Source organism: Rhipicephalus microplus, chromosome X (genome assembly GCF_043290135.1).
Source record: "Rhipicephalus microplus isolate Deutch F79 chromosome X, USDA_Rmic, whole genome shotgun sequence".
NCBI lineage: Eukaryota > Metazoa > Arthropoda > Arachnida > Ixodida > Ixodidae > Rhipicephalus > Rhipicephalus microplus.
The window spans coordinates 407,975,971-407,998,231 of NC_134710.1; the positions used below are offsets into that span (position 1 = coordinate 407,975,971).

Below are 22,261 nucleotides of genomic sequence, written 5' to 3' on the forward strand. Positions count from 1 at the left end.
CGGTAGATGCACGACGACCTTGCTCTGCTGTGGCGCTTGCGCATTGTACCACACTTATCCTTGCGTATGTGTTCTCCTCGATTCAATTTGTGTCTTGCAGGATGAACGCCGTCTTGATAACAATGAGTGCAACTTCAGGATTCACGAAGCTTCTCGCTCGCAAGTGTTCAATGTTGATTACATGGCCGCTTTCCCTAACAACACGTGCAGCATCAAGATTACCTGAAATTTCCTCGTGCAGACAATTACGTAGTGAGAGTTTTTTTTCTGTTTCTTTATTCAAACGAAGACAACTTTTGCCACAGCATTTCTAAAATTTCGGTATGCTTCATACTTTCTCCGTGGCATTTTCCACTTACAGCAATTATAGCAAATAACTCATGCGAATGCACTAAATAGAACCTAAGCGTATTGCCTCTTAAAATATTGCAGCATATTTGTACAAAGAGTACGCTTGTTGAATGTTTATTTTTCTTACGAAGAGCGGCCTTGGAGCCATGGTGCTTACGGGAATCATGGGTGGTGTAGGCATGGTATATATATATATATATATATATATATATATATATATATATATATATATATATATATATATATATATATATATATTAAGGGATTCATTCGAAGGAGGTAACGCGGAAGGCATAGGCGCTTTCCCTTTGTGCGTAGTAATTATACCGAAGTTCTTTGTGTACGTTAACCACCGAATATTTAACTGTTGGGTTAGCGCGTGCTAATTACGTCAGCGCACGGACTTTAATTACGTCAGCGCACGGACTTTTTTCTCTGTTAGACTGAAAAATCCAATTATCTAATATAGCTATTATTTGAAAAGCCTACTAGCCGATCACTTCATTGGACAATACGTCTGGTCTTACACCATAGGTGACGGGACAGGGAGTAGAGAACTGCGAAAGAAGCCCATTGGATGGCGATATCTCACTATACCATCATTATAGTGTTATAGATGGCGTGTGGCGGCGAATTCGTTGGTGATGGTCTCAGTCCTGTTACCCAGGCGCTATATCTTGCCTGGTCAAAGCGACAAAATCTGTGCGTCCATCTTCGCCGCTACGGGACCGAATTCGCAAAGGTGTAAGTTCGTATGTGCTCCCTTCTAGTCGCCAGCAGGCCTCGCTGGTTTTATGCCCAGTTTCACGATTCATGCAGTCACTAAGAAGTTCAATAGCATATAGGATGTCTTTGGCAAATACGGGCACGGATGAGCACCGATGCTTTTGCGGACATATTACAGAGGCACTGTGAAAAGCGCCCACAAAGCGCAAACATTCTTAAGCGGATCGACAAACACATAGCGTGATCGGCGAGGCGGAACGCGAGTCAGCGCTGTATACGTCGGCCGCGTATAGGCACCGGTGCTTGAAATCTCATTGGGCCAGCGCGAGGTGCATTGTTGCCCCATCTCACTGTTCTTGGCACTGGTGAGTGCGTTGGACGACGATAACGGCACCGCGAAGTGCATGCAGTCGCCGAAGGTATAGCGGGCCACACACTGACGTCCGAACATTATTGATACGCGACCTGTTTACGCGCCCTTATCCGCGGCGAAGCGCCAGCGACGTCGCCCCCCTCACTTATCGGCAGCGGCGAGAGTGTGGCGTCCGCGATCTGGAATGGCGCCCGCGCGTTCGCTTTCATTCAAGGTCGACCATCCACGCCCCCGCTCCATTCGACCTCCGAGGCGACCCGCCGTTGGCTCGTGCGCTCAAGTCGGGCCGAAACGCGGGGGCCGCTCATTGTTTCGCAACTTGGCACCGCACACACGTGCGTTCGCAGGGCTTCTGCGCGTGCGCGCTGATTAGTGCAGTATAGCGTGGGCCGCGCCCGTCACGAGGCGCTCGGGAGGCAAACATATTTGACAGCTGCGAGCGAAGCCAATAGGGCCTGTTAGCACAGCGATAGATGACGGAGATGTGGATGAAAAGTCGAACACGCTGTTTTGCTTTGCTTATACACTTGTTGACGCCAAGCCATTCGGGAGCGCTTTCCAACCGGGCTGCCGAAGATGGATGAAGACTAGCAATTAGAGGAGTATGCGGTAAAAACAAAACGTCACTGCGATTCGCGCTTACGCCAAGGAAAAACAATCGACGGCGTGTGTTGCTATACCTCGGATGTACCGTGCATTCAGATAAATAGTTTAAAATATTGCCAAGTTTCACCTGAAGGTGAAACGCTCACAGCGACAAGTTTTATCGTCGTGTTAGATATGCTCGAACGGTGATCTACGACGATACGCGGGGGTGGCACGGCGATACAAAGCATTGATTGATTGATTTGTGGGGTTTAACGTCCCAAAACCACCATATGATTATGAGAGACGCCGTAGTGGAGGGATCCGGAAATTCTGACCACCTGCGGTTCTTTAGCGTGCACCCAAATCTGAGCACACGGGCCTACAACATTTCCGCCTCCATCGGAAATGCAGCCGCCGCAGCCGGGATTCGAACCCGCGACCTCCGGGTCAGCAGCCGAGTACCTTAGCCACTAGACCACCGCGGCGGGGCGCGATACAAAGCATGCGAGACAAGCTCTGCTGCGTTCACGGCAGGAACAAAGTGCTCGCAGATACCAGGCATTTCGCAACGGCGAGGCGCGATGAGGAAAGCTGACAATGGCTGGTATACAGTATAGCAATATAGCACCTATAGATGATGCAAGATAAGTGAGACCAGCAGAGAGAACATCATATCGTCATTTGTTAGCGCACACGGAGAACATTATTGGACAGTATTAGCGTGACCATTTATTGCACGTCATTTCTTCTCAAAGGCACCGCGATAGCGCCTGCGCGGTTTATCAGCGGTAAGGCTGACGATGCGAGTGCCAAATCCTTATCCCAGCCACAGAACGCCATGCCCTCACTTCGCCGTAGTGTCGATGAAGCTGACGGGACGTTGCGGCGTAAAGAATGAAACTCACAGCGACCGAGTTTTCTCATGCACTATTGATACCGGAATAACACAATAGTGTTCATGATGACGGCGCGGAATAGCCGCGTGGTTTAAACGAGTGGTGGCGTTGAGGAGAGCATTTGTTTAACCGACTATTCACTCGGCCTGAGGGCACTTGCGCCATCTCGATGCAATTAGACGAAGCGTTTGGGCTGTGTTACCGACTTTTTCAGAACAAAATATGCGCACTTTGTGGCTGCTCCGAGATGAGCGGTTAGATTAGAAGTAATAAGCAGCGGTAATGCGCCGGCAATACAAAGACGCTTACAACATCGTTTCTGGCTTAAAGCAATGTGCGCCAATCTGCATATCTAGCACATGATCCTCGCCACAGCTCGTTGAGCACGCAACTGCAGCAAGGTGCCGCGCTGCAGAACAAAGCCAGCTGCTCGAACGATATACAGAGACGCTAACGGGGGGTTCACATGTCCCATCTTGGTTCAGCCGTACGAAAAGAAAAGACAAGCGAAAGATATTGTTCTTTGTATACGGCGTTTGCTTGTCTGCCTGTCTTCGCCAACAATTTAAGGTTTGCCTGTGCATTACTTACTTGAGTAAGTTAAAAATACTAACAAATAAAACTGAATCTCGGCTAACGTTGGCTCATACACCCTGCCTAAAGTTGAGCCGTGACGCGTGGCATGAGTGCACGATCTGTCGCCTCCATGTAAAAAGCAGCGTCCTTTCTCCCGTGCAAGTGTGGGACTTTGATCTGCTCCTGGCTTTCAGCAGTTAATTAACGACGCTAAGTCTACGCGTTTGGAAGAAGGCAGACTGTTTACGCGATAGAAACACAAACGATGTCCCGCCGCGCTGGTCTCGTGGCTAACCTTACTCGGCTGCTGACTGCCCCGCCGCGGTGGTCTAGTGGCTAAGGTACTCGGCTGCTGACCCGCAGGTCGCGGGTTCAAATCCCGGCTGCGGCGGCTGCATTTCCGATGGAGGCGGAAATGTCGAGGCCCGTGTGCTCAGATTTGGGTGCACGTTAAAGAACCCCAGGTGGTCAAAATTTCCGGAGCCCTCCACTACGGCGTCTCTCATAATCATATGGTGGTTTTGGGTCGTTAAACCCCACAAATCAATCAATCGGCTGCTGACCCGCAGGTCGCGGGATCGAATCCCGTCGGCGGCGGCTGCTGCATTTTCGATGGAGGCAAAAATGCTGTAGGCCCGTGCACTCAGATTTGGGTGCACGTTAAATGACCCCAGGGCGTCGAAATTTCTGGAGCACTTCACTTCGGCCTTTCTCATCGTATGGTGGTTTTGGGACGTTGAACCCCACATATCAATCGAAACCCAAATGATTTACTTCAACATAAGCGCCCAGTCCGGTGTCACTTTTATTCGAGAACACATGCTTCGATCATTCTGTGAGCCTGCGAGAAGCGATAAGAAACACCTTGGTTCGGAAGGTGGAAGGATAAGTGGCGCACGGACCACCGGTAAACAAACACGGCACACAAAACAGTGTGGGTACACACACTTGTAACTTGAAATCCCCCATCTTGTCCGCACTCATACTCTAAAGGCAACGTCACAGTATGTCGGCATAGAATATATCCGACCGACCAAATCAGCTCTATTCTGTTTTTAGCAGTCTCATGCGAGCTGAATCATTTAACTTACAGGTGGCCTCGAAATCGTCAGCCGTGGCATTTCAGACAATTTGACCAGTGCTTTCGAGTTTCGACTGTGCATAAGGTTTCGAAGAGTAGATGATGGGAGGAGCTCACGGAATAAGGATGCACGGATACTGTCTTTGCATACTGTCTTTACACTCGACCCATGCAAGATAAAGTGAAGGGCCTTCTTTCGCCCAGAAGGCTCACATCACTTTCATGCGAAGAGAAAGACAGGCGCAGAAAAAATACGGACCATAACACAAAAGGTATGACAATCTAGGCCCCAGACGGCTCCCGGAGGGCGGAATCATAAGAGATCGAATGCACGGAACGTCATAATGCCTGCAGCCACATAAGTCTGGAAATCAGCCCACGCATCAAAATGGAATCGCGAGATATTCGCAGTAGTAAGAGTGGTATGAAACATAAATTTTTCTGAAGAGCTAGAATTAAATATGTAAAGAGGGAGTAACAGGGCATCAGCCATGCATGGTAGAATGAGAGACGTTTGAGTATGGAATAGATGAGGGAGAGGGATTGATATAACCGGATTGGTATAGGCCATGTTAGTAAACTGCACACAATGTAGTTATAGGGAGGTCTTGATGAAAAAGGAAAGAAAAAGACAACTTTAAGAAAAGATCGGCGAAATACGTTGGGTAATAATGCCTGATTGGATCAAGCGAGCCAGCTGTCGTTTGCCGCCACCCGGCTACGAAGCGGAATACAATAAAGTTCATTATCAAAATCATCACAATTCTCGTTCATTCGCTTATTCGCGAATTACAATGTGTCAGATATATACGTGCGATGTGCCTTTACTGCGACACCACCAGAGCGGAGGAATGCTTCGCAAACGATGCAATGTATAGAAACTATAGGGCGGAGGGAGGAATCTCTTTCCACTCTTCACCCGCTTGGAAAATTTTCAAATGAGCTTCTGTAATTGGTATTACGAAAAACGGTGTTTTTTAGCGCATTTATATTGGAAAGAATAAATGACGTTTTCTAGTTTTTGTTAATAATAATGTGTGAAGAAAATATCCCAAACTGTCTCGATGCTGAACTTCTCTTCTGGCCGACAGAAGTTTCTGAATACTGTTTCTAAATGCACCTTGACGGCGAGCGTCTGCTTTCCTCGATTTCATTGGGTGAGCAGACTGATTGCGATATAACCATCGATACCAAGCACCTATTGTTTCATTGGAATGCTTGTAGCAATTGTTGTGCGCTCTTGGTTTTATTTCGTGTTGTCAGTTGTGCGGCGAGGAATCGATGCGAAGGACAATCTTGACTGTGAAAAAAGTTTGTGGCTATTGTCAATGAGAGTCTCTCGTCCTCCACTCTTTACCGAGAACTTGTATTTGGTTTTCCTTTCTTTTTTATGTTTATGCAACTGCGTCGAGAAGAAACAAGCAAGCCAAGCAGATTTGTATGCAACCACGCAGCGGTTAGGTAACAACTAGAATAATTAACCTCCTGCTGACCACACAGAGACGGCGTTCTCAGTGCGAGAAAACATCTTCGTTGCGCCTTAGGCAATGCACCCAATGGGAAGCTCGTGTTCATGTTGTAACACGTAGTTCGCATAGTTCGCATTGACGCAAGCTCCGCACGAGTTAAGAGAGAAAAAGGAGCTATGACGAAGCACCAAGGTACCCTTGCTTCGAAATTGCGAAATCTTCGTAGGATGGCGCGTGGCGTTCGATGCTAAACGAACAACGCCTGCGTTATACCCACTCGCTTTCGGTCGCCGAGGTTTGTATTTGAGTTAAATACCATTGAGATGAAAAAAGAGATATTAGAAGGTTAAAGGAAAGGGGGAAAAGATGATAAAAAGCGCCAAGCTGTTTGCGGCCTTAAAAAGAGGAACTACACAGATCTGTCATCTGTATCCCTGTCTCTTTTTCTATATCCCTCTCTTTACTAAATTCCCCCACCTCCCCATTAGGCATGGGCACTCAAGTTGCCAGCCTGCTTTTTAGTGCTCCAATGCGAATCATCAAAATACTCCGAATAAGGTACTATATTTTTCTTGTTTGCTGCGAGCGTCGCGCAGAAGTTCTGAGTAGGCGACAGCGGCATCAAAACACACAGGGCCTCACTTTTATCTGTATGGCGTGCACTATTGGTATCGTGTTCTGGCCGTGTTTCATTGTGCTGGTTTGTGTAGCGGAACCTTCGTTCCGCAAATCGAACCAGTTAGCATAAAACTGGCTATGAACCGACTAGCTCTGTTAAGCGACGCTTTAATGGTCCTTTGCGTATTGACGAGGACTTCTCGAAAAACGGCGCTTCGACAACCACCCTTCTGTGACCCCAGCTGGCAGAAAAGGTGCATCCAAGAAGCGGCAACGTTACAAAAAATGTTAGGGACATGCAGGTTGCTGCAGAGTGACTATAATGTCAAATGCTGTGGAGGCAAGTTTTGCCTGCATGGCGCATTTTTTCTTATTTTGCAGATTCCCGGCCACGGCGGCTGCATTTCGATTTAGGGCGATATCTATAAGCCCACACGCATGTATAGATCTAGTACATGTTAAAAAGGTTGAGGTGGTCAAATTTTATGCTTAGTCCCCCAATACGGCATGTCTCGTAATCTAATCATTTAGGGGCATTCGCATGTAGGAGACAATTACTTGCTTGAACTCACTGTATATATTTTTTAACGAACGAACACTGATGGCATTGAAAAGATCAGGTTGCTAACAAAGGCGAAGATGGAAATTCCTACCAAAATTATAATAAATTGACGCAGTGCTTTCACACGAAAAAAAAAAGCAAAACGAGTGCAGACCGCGCGTTACCGTTCAGAAAAACAGCACGCAAAACAACGCCAAGTCGAGTGAATGAACTCGACAAAGCTGTACACAAGGGTGGATGAACGGGGGTGAGATATGGAACCTATACGCCAGCCGTAGGGCCGAGCTCTTGTGACAAGAAGCGGTCACCCTTTTTTCTCGAAAAACCGTTCGAAATCTTCAAATAATCTCGACTCTGGAGACATTCAAAAGGACTTGTCAAATTTGTGTACGCCCTCTTAAAAAATGATCGGTGGCGTCGTGTCTGCGATGCGACCGTTCTGTCAAGGGTTGCTGTGAGCGCTGTAACCATGGAGGCTGTAAAGGCCGTGTTGCTGACCTCCCGGCAACTACGGACAACCGTCAGAAGCGAAATGCTTCCGACACGCGTGCGGTGCTTGACTCCAGTGCTGAGTTGCGAGAAAAAAGCAACGCCATGTTTCCGGGAAGGCCTCGCGTATCTCTCCGAGCTCCCGTCCTTCACCGCTCTGACAGCACGGTGTTTTGTCCGCGATGCTCGGCCACGAGAATTAACGTCTTACTCGTCTTCGTTTGTCCGGTGCAGTTCCGATTCGCGCAGCGTATCTGGAAGATAAGTGCGAGCATCGCTACCATTTATTCACTACATTGAGCTAAAGAAAGAGAGAGAGAAGAAAATAAAGAAAAAAAGGAGGAAAGATGCTAAAAGAAGCGTCAGGCTGTTTGCAGTCTTCCGAAGAAGAACTATACATATCTGCCATCTCTATCTCTGTCTCTCTTTCTCTATCCCTCTCTCCCCTAAATTTTTTTTCTGGTATCAGACAGGGGGAGTCAAATTGCTAGCCTGCCTTTCAAAACTTCTATGTGAATCAAAAAAATCCTTCGAATAAGGGTGCACATTTTTCTTGTCGTTTGCTGCGAGCAATACCGCAGTTCTGAGTAGGCGACAGTGACCGCAAAACACACAGGACCTCACTTTATCTCTATGGCGTGCACTATATATATCGTGTTTTGGCCGGGCTACTTTCGTTAGATGGCGCGACATATGTATGCGACTATCGCCTACGCACGTGTGCACACCTTGTACTCGCGCATACCTTGTACTGAAAGACTGCTTCCCTACTAGTATAGGTAGTAATATGTGGTGGAACGTTGAATCTTTGGCGAATTCCTGAACGTGTTCTCTGTTCCTTCTACTTTGGAACGTTCGTTTCCACCCGCACACTTGGAGCCGGAAGCCAGCTTTCGTAGCTCCGTGAGCTGACCGCGCGAACCAATCGCATGAGCCGAAATTGAATGTTCGATAAACTAAGGAGGCCTGAAGCATGTGTCAGTGTTCCGTCCCTGGTGTTCCCATTGAAGAAGCTGCGCGTATTCCGCGCTGCATGGCGTCGTATGTGTATGGCACACAAATATGCACATGGCAGGCGTTGTGTGTGTACTTGTGCTGGGGAATTTCCAAGTCGCACGAATACCGCACGCAAGGCTGGACAGCAGCTCTGGAGACGGAAAGTGCGCGCGCACACACGCACGCACACGCACGCACGCACACGCACGCACACACACACGCAAAAAAGCAAATGCCGCCGGAAAGGCCCCGCATTAGCAGAAGGCTCGCGAGAAGGTGCACCTGTTGCATATCCTCGATGCATGGCGAACGCCTTGCGCAACGAGGAACAACACGCGCTGCTCCAGCTCGTTGCGCCGCCGGCTATAAGCCCCACTGGGTGGCGCTGCATCGCACCGATTATCAATTCCTCAACTGACGGTAGCCGCGTGGTCCTTAATTGGAAACTGTAAAGGATAGACGCGCTATAATCTTTCTCGACAACCATCGTAACACAAGTTAGGGCAAGAACACGCATTAAAAAGCATCTACTTTAGATGCATTCTATCGATGAAATCAGTGGGATGAAATTATATATATGAAATCATATTAAATTAATATTTATTTCCAACTTGCTTCTTTTTCAGCAAGTTGGGGGTACCTCAAGTGAAAATTGGTTATAAAAACTTGAGAATGCCTGAGGGCTCACTCACATTGCAGCAGTTTTGGAAATCAAGACTTAAGAGGTGTTTAAAGCAGAAGAAATGAACAAAAGAAAATTACAGAAATATTGTGCAAATAGAGCAGCAGAACAAACAAACACAGAGCAAACTGCATAACTGTACTTGCACTCATAAAAAAAGAAGCACGAGAAAGACAGGGAACGCGATACAAAGTGTAAATATGTAATTCTGGTGGCGTAATATACATGATAAAATACTAAAAAGAACACTACGCAAGGGTGACAAACAATTCACGCATTTCACTTTTTGTAAACACAAAAGAAGTTAGGGTTACTACTTAAATATTTATTAAGTAGGGAGGGTAATGTGTATATAAGGAAGTGTTAAATATAGTTTGTGCGAAAACGAAGAACGAGCCGTCAATCCCTCTGCGCTTCGGGTTCGTGAATCCGTGTGTGGGTATAATTATGCTTGGCAAGTGACGTTTCAAATTATTTCTTTACAAAGAAGTAGTTTTAAATTAGTCGAAAGTTGTAAACATGTTTCACACTGATAATTTTATAGCGGCCGAACGAAGAACGTGCAGACATGCTGCGTGGAACATCCGCAATATTATTGTGGATGTTATTTTGCGGATGCTCTTTATTGCGGATGCTCTTTTTTGCACTGAAGGAATTGTTTTTATGTTGCTCGAGGTTGTGGGGCCCCAGAGAAGTGGGCAGTAATTTATGTCCGAGGAAAACGGAACGTTGTAGATCTGCATCTAAGCTTTGTAAGGAAGAAAATGCCGACATCATGATACAACACCAACATCACATGACCATATATATATATATATATATATATATATATATATATATATATATATATATATATATATAGTCCAGTAGATCCTCCGTGAGCGGTCACAACGTGGTTTATTACGACATTTCGGCCTAGAGTCTGGCCTTCATAAGATACATATATATATATATATATATATATATATATATATATATATATATATATATATATATATATATATAGCAAACGTGTGCAAACGTGTTTTTTCGTACACTCCAGCCGTAGTCACGGTATTTCTTCACGAAGGCTGAGCCTCGTCCGAAACCTGCTCAATGAGGTCACGCCTCACCTGACAACTCGATTAGCAGAAAGACTATACGGGCAAGGAAACAACAATAAAACAAAGGCGGCCCTGCCTTAGATAGTCCTGAGAACCTGGTTCATGCTTTGTCAGCCACGATTGACTGGTCTCTCATTCGTCAACAAAAGCATAACGAACGCCCACGAAAGCAGGACGTACCGCTGGCACAGACTGTTTTTTTTTTCCTGTGAGTTTGGTATAATTGGCTGCAGTAAACTTAAAAGAATTTGAGGAGGTGTACGACCACAGGCCATGGCCCATGGGCCCATGCTCGCGAGCTTTTGGTTAAGCAGCTCACCATTGCCTTGATTAATTGATTGATTGATATGTGGGGTTTAACATCCCAAAACCAAGATATGATTCTGAGAGACTCCGTAGTGGTGGACTCCATAATCTCATTATGGACATACATGAAGGCCGGTTATTTGTGTAAGCAGTACATAATGACGTCATTTCGGCCCAAGTTTGTTGCATAGCCAGCACGGTGAAAGGCGCACGTTCTTATCTTGGTCTGCTTATTTACACAGAACTGAGAAGTGGCGGAACAACTGAATGGCAGAAAGAAGTGTACATCTAAGGGCTCACTTTCTTTGTTAGACACAATATTATTGAGTGAGTCAGTCAACTCCACCATTAGCCATGACGGCGAGGCTACTGGTGGCGCTTATTGACACTCCCACATTTGTAGCACATATATAAACTCCATAAAGTAGACGGAGGGATAGCCATCGTGGTAGCTCAGTTGGTAGAGCATTGGACGCGTTATTCGAACGACGCAGGTACGGTACCTGACCACGGCGAGTTACATTTCCATCAACATTTTTTTCTTCACAATTACCACTACACAATTACTTCTCATAACATCTTCTATACTTTCCTTGGCATGATTGTGTGTTAGATCTCAACGAAATGGCGTCAACTGAGATGACGTCATCTGAATAGCCCTTGTAAGACATTCGCTATAAGATCCCGCGGCTTTGGAAAAGAAGGGTACCGACAATATTTTGATACCCATGAATTTGCGGTGAAGAACCGATACTGATATTAAATGGGAAACAGCATTTCATTGCCTCCATCTCGTTCCGAGATAATTTATTTATTCGCTCCGCGCGAAGGAAAAGGTAGTATTGAGAAAGCAGTGCATACTCGAAACCGTTTTAGCTAATAATCTTGGCTAAATAGCATTTCGATGTCACTATTTCACTTGGGGGTTTGGTTATGTGTACGCGAAACCACCGCCGATGGATGCTTTTGTTTGGAATACAGGGCGCACATGAACGGGACTTCCAAATGATAGGCCTATCATAACGTCTATCTACCCAGCGATCCTCTACTTCTTTATCATACCTTCTTTTCGGTTCGTTTTCTCTCCCGATAAGCTCGGTCGGCCGACTCCGTGGCCAGGCGTCGCGCTATCGATTCGCCGTAAGCGGCGAGATAAAAAAAAAGTGATTGTTCGACAAAAGCGATTGTTTGATATAGACCGAAGCGCAGGTCACCACACGATCCTGCGTTCTGACAATGGGGTGCCCCGTCGTTTGGCACCATCGTGACAACCTTTTTTTAATAGTGTCACATAATTTCGCCACTCAAAAAACCTGGCGAAGTTTAATAGGCTGTCCCTTTAAGTGGTGGCGGACACGAGGGAGGCGAGAGCAAACACGCGGGCACCGCTTGCGTAGGTTTTCCTTTCTTCGAGTAGCTGTGAAACGTTCTTCTTTTCCTTGTGCGCCCAAATTTGGTTGCTAGCCTGAAGTAACGGCGACAGCAACGCTCTCTCATTGCCTGCGTGATTTGCACACCATTGTTTCGGATACCGCTTCTGCCTACTCAGTACTGTTCCTTTGGGAGAAGACGTATGCATGTGGGAGAAGAACCAAACATAAATGTTTCATGTTGAGTGGGCTCCTTCTGGAGAAATTTCAGAATCAACGGTCTTTCTTCGGACAGAAACAGAGATCGGAAAGATAAGACCAACCATAGAGTTTTTCCCTCGGACAACGTGACAATTTGTTTAAGAGAAAGATACAGGTGGCAACCAGAGCTTGCTAAGCCGCTCGACATTATCCATTGTCGTTTTGATAGCGATTGTAATAATGGGCGCAGGTGAGGAACAATGACAAAACGTGAGTGGCCGCAAAATGTGCGCACGCCCTGTGACTGGAATACTGGGCTGAAGGGTATGAGAGATAGCGAAAAAAGGCTTGTCGGCGTTGATGCAAAGCCAATTCGGAGAGCACGCCACAAGCTCCTTGACGAGCGTTCTCCCAAGGCATCGCGCTTTGCAAGCTCTATGAGCGCCTCCCAATGCGCTTCTCAAAGGCTGGCGCCGTGACGCTGCGCACTCCCCTTTGTGAGACGTGCTTCGTTTCACATTTCACTCTCTCCGCTTGCAGCATTGAGTCCCTGGTGCAGTTTTTCCTTGCACCCGCGCCTCCGTATGGCACCGGAACAAAAGGAAGCACGACAGTGCATTTGCGCTATAGGAAGTCGCAGCGTGGTGTCCGGCGTACGTGTCGCCAGTCTCGTCGTCGTGGTCAATCGCGCGGCCTTGTCCCTACTGCGACCTGCTCTCGCTGAATCGGGGGGGGGGGGGGGGCGAGGTGTGGTTAGCCATTGTCGGCGGGGAAAGGGTCACCGTTTTGACCGACTGGGCGCCAACCGAGTGCACAGCACGCGCCCGGGCTGCCTCTGTATCAGCCGGGCTTGGACGAAAGTTCAACGGCCGACCTCGATCTGGAACGACGTGTAGCAGCAGCGCCACTGTGGCGCGCCTCGTAGCAGGCCAGTGGGTTCCGAGAACGTGATGATAAATGCCCCAGTGTGGCTTCGTAACCGCCGGTGTGCGAGCCCATGCTCTCTCTTATCGGCTACGCGCGATTCTCCTCCGCGGGACGGCCGACCGATGAAAGGTGACGGCCGCGATGACTTCCCTTTCCACCGCAGCAGCCCGCCCGGAAGCTGGCTTCCCCGCTCTCGTATGTTGGCAGGATCAGTAGTTGTTGCAAACGCGTGGTTCCGCCAGTTCAAACGACCTCGTGTGAGAAGGGGCCACCAGGCAATATTTGGATCAGGTATGCGAATGCGTCGCGAGATGAATGCAGAAGACATTATCGATTATGGTCTGGTATTTCAATGTCGCCAATCTTAATGGGTGCTGCCTTATCGTTGAGAATGATACCGCGTTCATTTTTTCTTTGTTATTCGTCTATTTAATGGGACGTCTATGCAGAAATATAGGCGAATGCGCGGATCGCGGCAGACAGCCATGGTTCGGCGCGAAACGGTAGCGGAGGAGTATTCGCGATTCAGATGTGTTTTCTTGGCACCGTGACCTCTCCTAAAATCGCAGCAACAATTTGCCGATCACCAGTGTCCTAATGGCTTTGTGGCTTGTTGTTGCAAGATGAAAGGAACAACACGGCAACGCACGTGGGACGTTTATCGCTCCACGCGTAAAGAAACGCGCCATGCCAAAAACACGTCAGAAACCTTTCACTTGTTGCCGCCGCCTAATTTATTGGTCTTATCTTCCAAGCTTGCCTGCTAGAAATAGAAGCCCCTTCCCCCATCAGGCCCTCGCACCCCTCTATATATTGAGAAAAGAAAGGACCAAATAGAAAAAGAAACAGACCGACACAGAATAATGATAAGCGGATGGATCGTCGGCACCGCGTGATCACCGTCATACTGAGCGATTAGCATGTAGGTCAATCGCCGGCGGATATGAGAGGTCACCGCACTGAAGCAGTCGAGCCCTCCTCGGTGAAGCAGGTGGACAAGCCTGGCGCCCAGCCCCGGAGGGGGGCCCTTGTTTTGCCCATGGGCATCCGGCGCGTGCCAGCTGGCATTTGGGGCGCCTTTAGGAACGCGCGCGCCGCCACGCTGAAAGGGCAGCGGCGATATCAACGGCGCGTGACCGACTCTCCGAGGCGATTCGAAAGCAACGCAAGCGGTGAGGGCCGTGATCGCTCCGACCGGCAACGGAATCGGCCGAGGGGGAGGGGGGGGGGGCAAAATATCGGGCAAGGTTATTAAACTTTAGAGCGACATCACCGAGACACACTCGCCCTGCGAAGAGGAGGAGCGATGACCCCGGGCGTCCTACTGCTGTCGCATCCTGCCGGCCGCTGGCGCAGGTGCGATGACGGCAATTTAGAGAAATGCCGGCGGCGCCCTAGGAATCCGCCGAAACTAGGTGACGCGGAAATGAAGCCCGTCCGTGCGCTCCGCCACCAACGCGAGAGCATGTGTTCTCTCGCCGCTGGGAGAAACCGCGCCACACCACTACGAGCGGGCGTCAACGGCCGTGTGAAGGCGCAGACCACCGATGCCGCTCCCTGCTGCGGCTAAGTTTATTGGCGCGCAAGGGGGGCTTCCGCGCTAGCTTCCTCCTCGCCTCTTTGTTTGTTTTGCTAATTGTCACCTGTGGGCTGGCGCCTAACACCCGCGAGTGTGCGCGGATCAAACCGCCTTCTCTTTTTTTTTTTTGTACTTCGTGTTTGCCGAGAGGCCCCAACATTTGGGTGCTCGAACACGGCTTGTTTTGCTTGGATGGCGCTTTTGTTTCTGGCTTGTTGGCGTCTGCGTCCCGTCTCGCGTGTAATCTCTTCGGCGGGGCGAAAGACAGTCGTCGTTCCGTGACCTCGACGGCGTGCTGCGTATTCACTTAGTTTTTGAATGATTCTGAGCTCCGTGCAGGCGTTTGCCCGGTCTCGGCACCACCTGTTTCCTAAGCGAGCTCGGTCACTGTACCCCTCGACCATGGCGGCGTCAGGGACCACTGACTCTTCTAGAAAGACCCAAGCGTCATTCGAATGAATTGTACAGCTTTTGAACTTGATTTCGAGTGACGTGATAGATGTTGTCGCGGACCGTAACGGCAACATGTGTGTCAGTGAACGGTTGCGGGCAACGTTGTAGAGGTCATTGTCCTAACCTGAGTTCAGTGGAATAAAACATATCATAAGAGAAATCATAATCCACCACCGGAGGACGTTAAACTTCAACACATATTCATATAATCCTTGTTAGGAGTTCCTGAAATTCACTTATTTTATTTAACACGTTTCGGAGACGCGCGGGGGGCGTTAAAGTGGAGATAAGGATTAGGTCTGTTAAGAATGTTATCTGACTTGGTCAATTTTGTTCACCTGTGACTCGGCGTTGCCCCACTTATCATACAATCACCCATGAACGATATATCAAAGATACACAGAGTACGCAAACAGATCGCGTTTATGCCCCACTGCCAGCGCGTCGCAGAAATGACATTGAGTGGGAACCGGGAACATCCAGTTTGGCGTATTGGAGAAAGTTTCATCTATTATTTTGGTTCGATACTTCTGTAAGCTGGCGCAGAACATGACACTAGAAGTAACCATCATCACTGTCCACACATCATCGACTGTATTCTCTCTACCCAACTCCTGCGGCCACCGTCGGGTCCTTCCGGGGAGGAAGGTACAGTGTTGGGTCGTGGGCGTCTGGGCGTAGCTTTCGCCAACGCCCTCATTTAAGATCATTGGGATGGCCGACAACACGAAGAACAACGACTGTGCCGTCGATGAGACTATCGAACTTTTTTTGTGTTTTTGGCTGACATACGTAAACTATTATAGAGGCTTCACCTCTGCACTGTTCTACCTCAACTGGATGGAAGAGATTTCACTCTCGAGAAGGTATTCGGACGATGGGGTTGCCCATCGCAGTTCCGAAAGGACACCCGTCTGATTCGTCGATTGTCGTGTCAAACGTGAAACTGTTACCCTTCGGCTCAAACAGGGACTTTTCTTTCTTCCTCTATAACTTTACTAACCCTCTTTCCCAGTGCAGGGTAGCTAGCCTACCCTGCTCAGCCCTGGTTAACCTCCCTGCATTTCTTCTACTCTTATTTTCTCTCTTGCTTGGCTGGGTCAAACTCCCGTTGCCTCAATCACGCTGGAACACTATGTCACGTGATTGTGGAAGTATTCCCAAAAGGGGTCAACCGAGAATGTGGCCACTAGGCAGTGATCACAGCGATTGCTGCGCTGTACAAATGTCCCTGGCTCGTTCCGTCGACTCATCCTGTGGACCTATTCCATGTTTGGAAACAGGAGAGGCCCCGTTGACATTCCGAGGTGCTTGTAGCGGTGTCGCGGCTCGTAGGCTCCGCCCAGCTCAACACTCGCCACCGCCGTCTATGATCACGTGACACCTGGATCAGCAGCTCCAAAGCTGCCTCCAAGCACCGTGCGTCGGGGAGCCTCACACACTCTATGATCGCGTGAGGACTGGCACAGCAGGTGCAAAGCTGCTGTGCTAGTTGTCACGTGATCATAGGGGGTGATGGCAAGCTTTGGGTGGGGCGGAGCCCATGCGCGGTGGCGTCGCTACAAGCTGCTCAGTATATGTCGACAGCGCCAACCCCTGCTTGCAAACGTGAAATTGGCCTATAGCCTATAAGGTTGCCATCTTGTCATCTGCAACGGAAGACATCGAGAATTGTGCGAAATTAGCAACACAGTCTAGGAAACGCATAATGAACCATTGCCGCCATGTTGTTATTGGCCTGAGTTGCAGATTGCGCGGACGGTACGCGGGCTTGCAGGTGGTGTCTGTGAACGAGGTGTGGCCAGCTCTGGTGCTGTTGTGATGGAGTACTCTGTGCTGCGTTCCACACCACGAACTCAAAGCGACGCTTTATTTTTTAAATATATATTTTCATCGCCTTCCACGTGACCCCACATGGTGCAAAAAGTAGATTATTACCGTAAGGAGGAATGAAAATGCCGACGTTCGAGTCAGTTAACGGACATCCTCTTCATCGCAGAGGACACAGCTGGGCGAACATAGACTGAAGAACACAAGGTAACACCAGACACTGTGCATTGTGTGTTCCTCTACCACGTCCGTTCGCAGCGATATCCTCTACGAAGATCATGTGACAACAAATTTCTGCACGGTATGTGACTACAGATGTGGTTCACAAGAGTAGAAACTTGGGCTATATTTTGGTGCGTATAGTCATATTTGGCAGTTTTTTCAGCATGCCAACATAGGAAACAAAGGAGAGGCTAAACAGAAAGATCGCTGACTCCCAACTAACTTTATTCGCAGTGTGGCAAAATACATCCGTTGAATAGGGCGATATCAAACAGGAAGATAAGAGACCAGCCTAATCAATGCGTCAGTATCAAAACACGTGTGACGGATCCTTGATATAAAGTTAGTTGCGAAATAAAGTTAGTTGAAAATCAGCGCTCTTTCTGTCTACCCTGACCTTTTTTTCCTTTGTTCGCGCGATGGAAAAACCTGAAGATGTCATTGCAGACGTGGTTTTGCAACTGCTTACTGTATTCGGAGTGATACAGCCAAGTGACAGCAATATTCATTTTGCTGAAAACCAAGAAGTAGGAACTTGGGTCATGACAATCCAAGCCGCTGCTATGAAACATAAAAGCGAAATGACCACGTCAGGAATTATCATCACTACAAGAACAAGGCAGTAGTTCGGGAGGCTGCGTGTACGACAACAAAGCATATTGCTGCGACGAGATGGGACACTGAAAGACAATGATAAGCACAGCCAATCATTCGCTCTCTTTTGGTCACTGAGGAGGTTCATTATTTATTGATAATCATTGGAGAGGAAAAGACAGACCAAAATTATTACAGAGGGGTATCTTCAACAGATAAGTTGCAGAAAAAAAAAAGCTTAGTAGAGCCCATTCTCCAATGACAGCCACGTAAGACAATAGCATTTGCATGCCGATTCATTTCTACTAAGTATTTTGATGAACGAAAATATTATAATAACATCAGGATGACAATAGACGTCGTACAGTACCGTGATCAGGGGTGTCTATTCCCGGTGTAGTGAAGTGCATTGTAGCACAACCTAACCACAGCTTGCGTATATAACGTAAAAGGAGTGATATGCAACGTTTCTTGTGTACACTGCGTAGATCAATGCAGCAGTTGGATAGGAAAGAAACAAAAACAGATAGTAATGAATAACAGTGCCATTACATGGTATACACACACAAAACCCGTTTCGATCGTCTAATATGTGCAAAAACAGCGGTGTTATTTCGGAGGGGGCACAATCCTTTATTGTCATGAGTGTGCGCGCGTGTGCGTTCCACCTGCCAGTCATTTTGCTCGCTCACCTCTGGCGCCGTCCCCTTCGTTTCCCAGGAACATAGCGGGTGGGCCCTCCGATTGTTCCAAAGCTTCGGCGAGCTCATACATCTCGTCGCGCAGCAGCAGCTCTGCGGAGCTTCGAACCCGGCGGGAACAAAGCACACCACGAAAAAAAAAAAAAAAAACGGCGTTTCGGCGAAAATCGGTTGAGGTTCAGCCGCCTGGATGGGGTCAACGCGTCAGCTGCTTCATCAACACCGAGGCTGCGTGCATTTCCTTGGTCGTTGCCCTGTTTACCAAAAAGTGCACAAGGAATAAGGGTTATGAGAGACCTGCTGGGTGGGATGTTATTACAGCGAAAGCTGTTATGAGATCCGAACACTAGTGACGTGCGGCGCTGTATAGTTGTCCGCCGCCGGTGTCCGTAATCACTACCTCACTAAATAAAAAAAACAGCAAATAAAAACACCAAAATTACAGCGGAATTCCAACCCGGGTTCATTGCGTGCCAGCCTCGTATTCTACCACTGAGCCATGCTGGTACGTGGGTCTACATTGCAAACAAGCCTCAGGCAGGCTTCTTGTCAGTAAAGGAACCGTGTTAATATGAGTAAGGAAGCGTTTTATAGAATATCAAAGGAACATCTTGGTGTCACACAATGCGAATGAAGCAACGAGCAGTGAGTCGTCGAATGCCCCAACTCTTTACAAAAGCTTGATCTTGTCCACCTATTGAGAGCACTCGCTTGCTGGATTCCGTGCCGAACGGTTGTGGCCCCGCGACCTCCGACGACAGCGCAGCTCTAGCCGACTGACTCACCCTACGCCATCTCCTGACGCCGTGAAGCTCTCGCTAAGAGGTGCTCCGTCCTGGGACTCCTTCGACCATGTCCCCATTCTTTTCTTTGTTAATCTTTACTTCTCACTCTATCCTTTGAATCCCTACTTATCCCCTTCCCTCGGGAGCCACTGCTGAGGTGTCGCACTTATAGATGCCGACAGTTGCGGGGCACACTTTTCTCTTCTTTTCTCTCACTTAAGAATCCCTACCACCCCCCTCCCCCCAATATCTATGGCGCATACCTATTGTGAGGGATTTCGGGGAGAACAAAAGCGTCTGGTATAATTCTTCATCGTCATCAGCCACAACACAACAAAAAAATTGCACAGAGCTCCTTGCAAGTGTGCAGCGGGTACCGCGGTTTTCCCAAGAATGACGAAAGATGGAATAATGAATACCTGCCAAATACACAATGATTTATGGCGTAGTGGGTACCCTGCAATTGTGCTTGCAGCAGCTACCCAAATAACGTTAGGGAAAGGCTCTGAAAGGCCGCTCTTCCAGCTTTCGCTGTGCGTGACAGTGCTGCGCGGTCCGCGCCGGCCTGGCTGTTTTCTTTTTTCGAAACGCAACAACGGCATTCTTACCTATATATGCTAATTATGCGATGGCCTAGAATTCAACACATGCCCTCAGACTTAAATTATCCGCAAAGCTGCAACGGCTGTGGTCATTTAGGCCATATTAGTGCGGGAATACCACACAATTTCAAGGTGCACATGGGAGTGGGAGGTGGGTGTTGAATGTCTACAGCTGATGAAAGGAAGACCTTGAGCACTGAGTGATGGAATTCGAACAAGCAGTTGCAATACATGTGACGGGGTGTAGCCATTCGAATACAATTAGCAGTAGGCTTATCTCACTGGGTTTCCTTTGCCTTCCATTCTCCGTTCCTGCTGTACAGACTCGACAGCAGTAGTTTAGGAACGGCTATTTGCATAATTTCAGTAAATTACATTTGCCACTTAGTGAGGTCCACTGGATTTGAATCGACTCACCGCAGAAATATATAATCACTTTCTCCATTCCAGTGGTTCCACAATAGGGCTGAAAGGCTTCACTAAAATTGCCGCTCGTAAATCGCGCTGTGATGCCATGCGCTAAGAGTAAAAAAATAAAGACAAAATTGTGCAACGCGGGAACAGGGAAAGCAGAACCAATGATTGAGCCCGAATAACTTCAGACTATGCAGCGAGAGCTGAGCGAAGGGACACCCGACACCTTGTAGAGCCGACTCCAAATAACTGCGGCGCAATAAACAAGAGAGCCGAAACCTAGGGCGTAGCAGATGCGATGTGCGTAGCGCGGCTCCTCACGCCACGACGCGCGCGGCCCTCCTGGGGCGGTGTGCGGCGCTCCTCCACAATGGTGGGCAGCGTGCCAGAGCCCTGATGGAGCGTTCTGCACGAATCCCTGCATCGCGACGAGGCGATGGGCTCGCCTGAGCCAGGCTCAGCACGCGGTCGCATGCAGGGCATAACAGACCAGTCGCTCGCTCTGCGTGGCACCTGACGTGTGCTCTACAGGCCGCGGGGTAATAATAACGCTCGCGTTACACGTACACGTAGTACGTCCGCCAAGACAAAAAGTGGGGACGCTATCAGCCATATTGCGGTGTGCGGCCCCGCCATTGGAAGCTGCGTGCGTGGGTGTAACCTTGCCAGAATGGCTAGCGCCCTGCTAGAGTGCTCCCAAGACGATATGCACACCAACACTTGTTCTACGCCCGCCTTGACAGTGTATAGACCAGCAGGACAAGCGTTCACACAAAACTTCTTATGTGCGCGATACTGAGCAGGTCATTGGCAAATTTTGATGGCCATTGATGGTAGGTATTTATGAACTAGAAGATTTCTGAATTAACCTCACGAAGTGAAGCCAGGATTTTTTGTGTGTAAGGGAGGGCGGGGGGCTCTCTATATGTGCACATGTGTGCAATGCTTACTAAAAATGTAGGGGTGGGAATGGGACATGCTCATCCACCCTTGAAGCTAAGCATATGATTTCAGTTTGCTTCCAGACGTTAGACATTTTCTGTCTGGTTGTTCGTGAGTACTCCGAATGAACGAATAAAAAGCGGCACAATAACATTTATTATTTTCTTTTCATGTGCTTGCGCCCGGGTGTTTGATTGTCATATACCGTCATCAAGTTTGGCAGTGTAGTGCGAGCACCAACAGTTGGTAACAATGGTATTTAAATTACGGGTGGTTCTTCTAAACGGGTCTACAAAGGCAATGACTTCGGCTGAATTGCTCACACTTGCTCCAGTTCATGACAATATTAACATACTCGTCTACTATTGACAATCCTTGAATACTATTGTTTTTTGAGACACGTGATGCCGTTTGTATTTTAGTTTATTTATACTCGCACAGAAAAAAAATTAAGCTGCAGATTACGGTTACCATGAGTGGAAGTGTCTGAGAAGTCAAAGTAGCTCTTCATTTTTCTGATAACTTTCTCATCTGCTCTGACGACGGTTTCTTGTTTACAAGCACGAAACTTGTCGTAATTGTGCGTAAATGAGGAGTCGCCCCGTAGACTATACTTACAAGATATACTTAAAACTGTGGTCACATAGCTGACCGGTTCAGCTCAGAGAGCGAGCAGCGAGAGATCGTCATTCTTTTCGTCGGACGCACCCGCACGTGTTTTAGGAGCCTGACAATACGCTTGTAGCGTGATCTCCGGAAGCAGATCCGCCGACTCGGCGCATCTAAACTTCAGCAATATCAAAGAATCCAAAGAACCACAATCAA

At 48.2% G+C, this 22,261-nt stretch overlaps 1 protein-coding gene and 1 non-coding gene across 3 annotated transcripts in view; one reads left to right on the forward strand and one right to left on the reverse strand.

The window, feature by feature from the left end:
- Nucleotides 1-22,261, forward strand: part of LOC119160966 (nose resistant to fluoxetine protein 6) — a 91,871-nt gene that overhangs the window by 18,373 nt on the left and 51,237 nt on the right. The gene's annotated exons all lie outside the window — the stretch shown is intronic.
- TRNAS-GCU (transfer RNA serine (anticodon GCU)) lies at nucleotides 2,451-2,523 on the reverse strand. The gene has a single exon. It is a non-coding gene; the product is annotated as a tRNA-Ser (tRNA).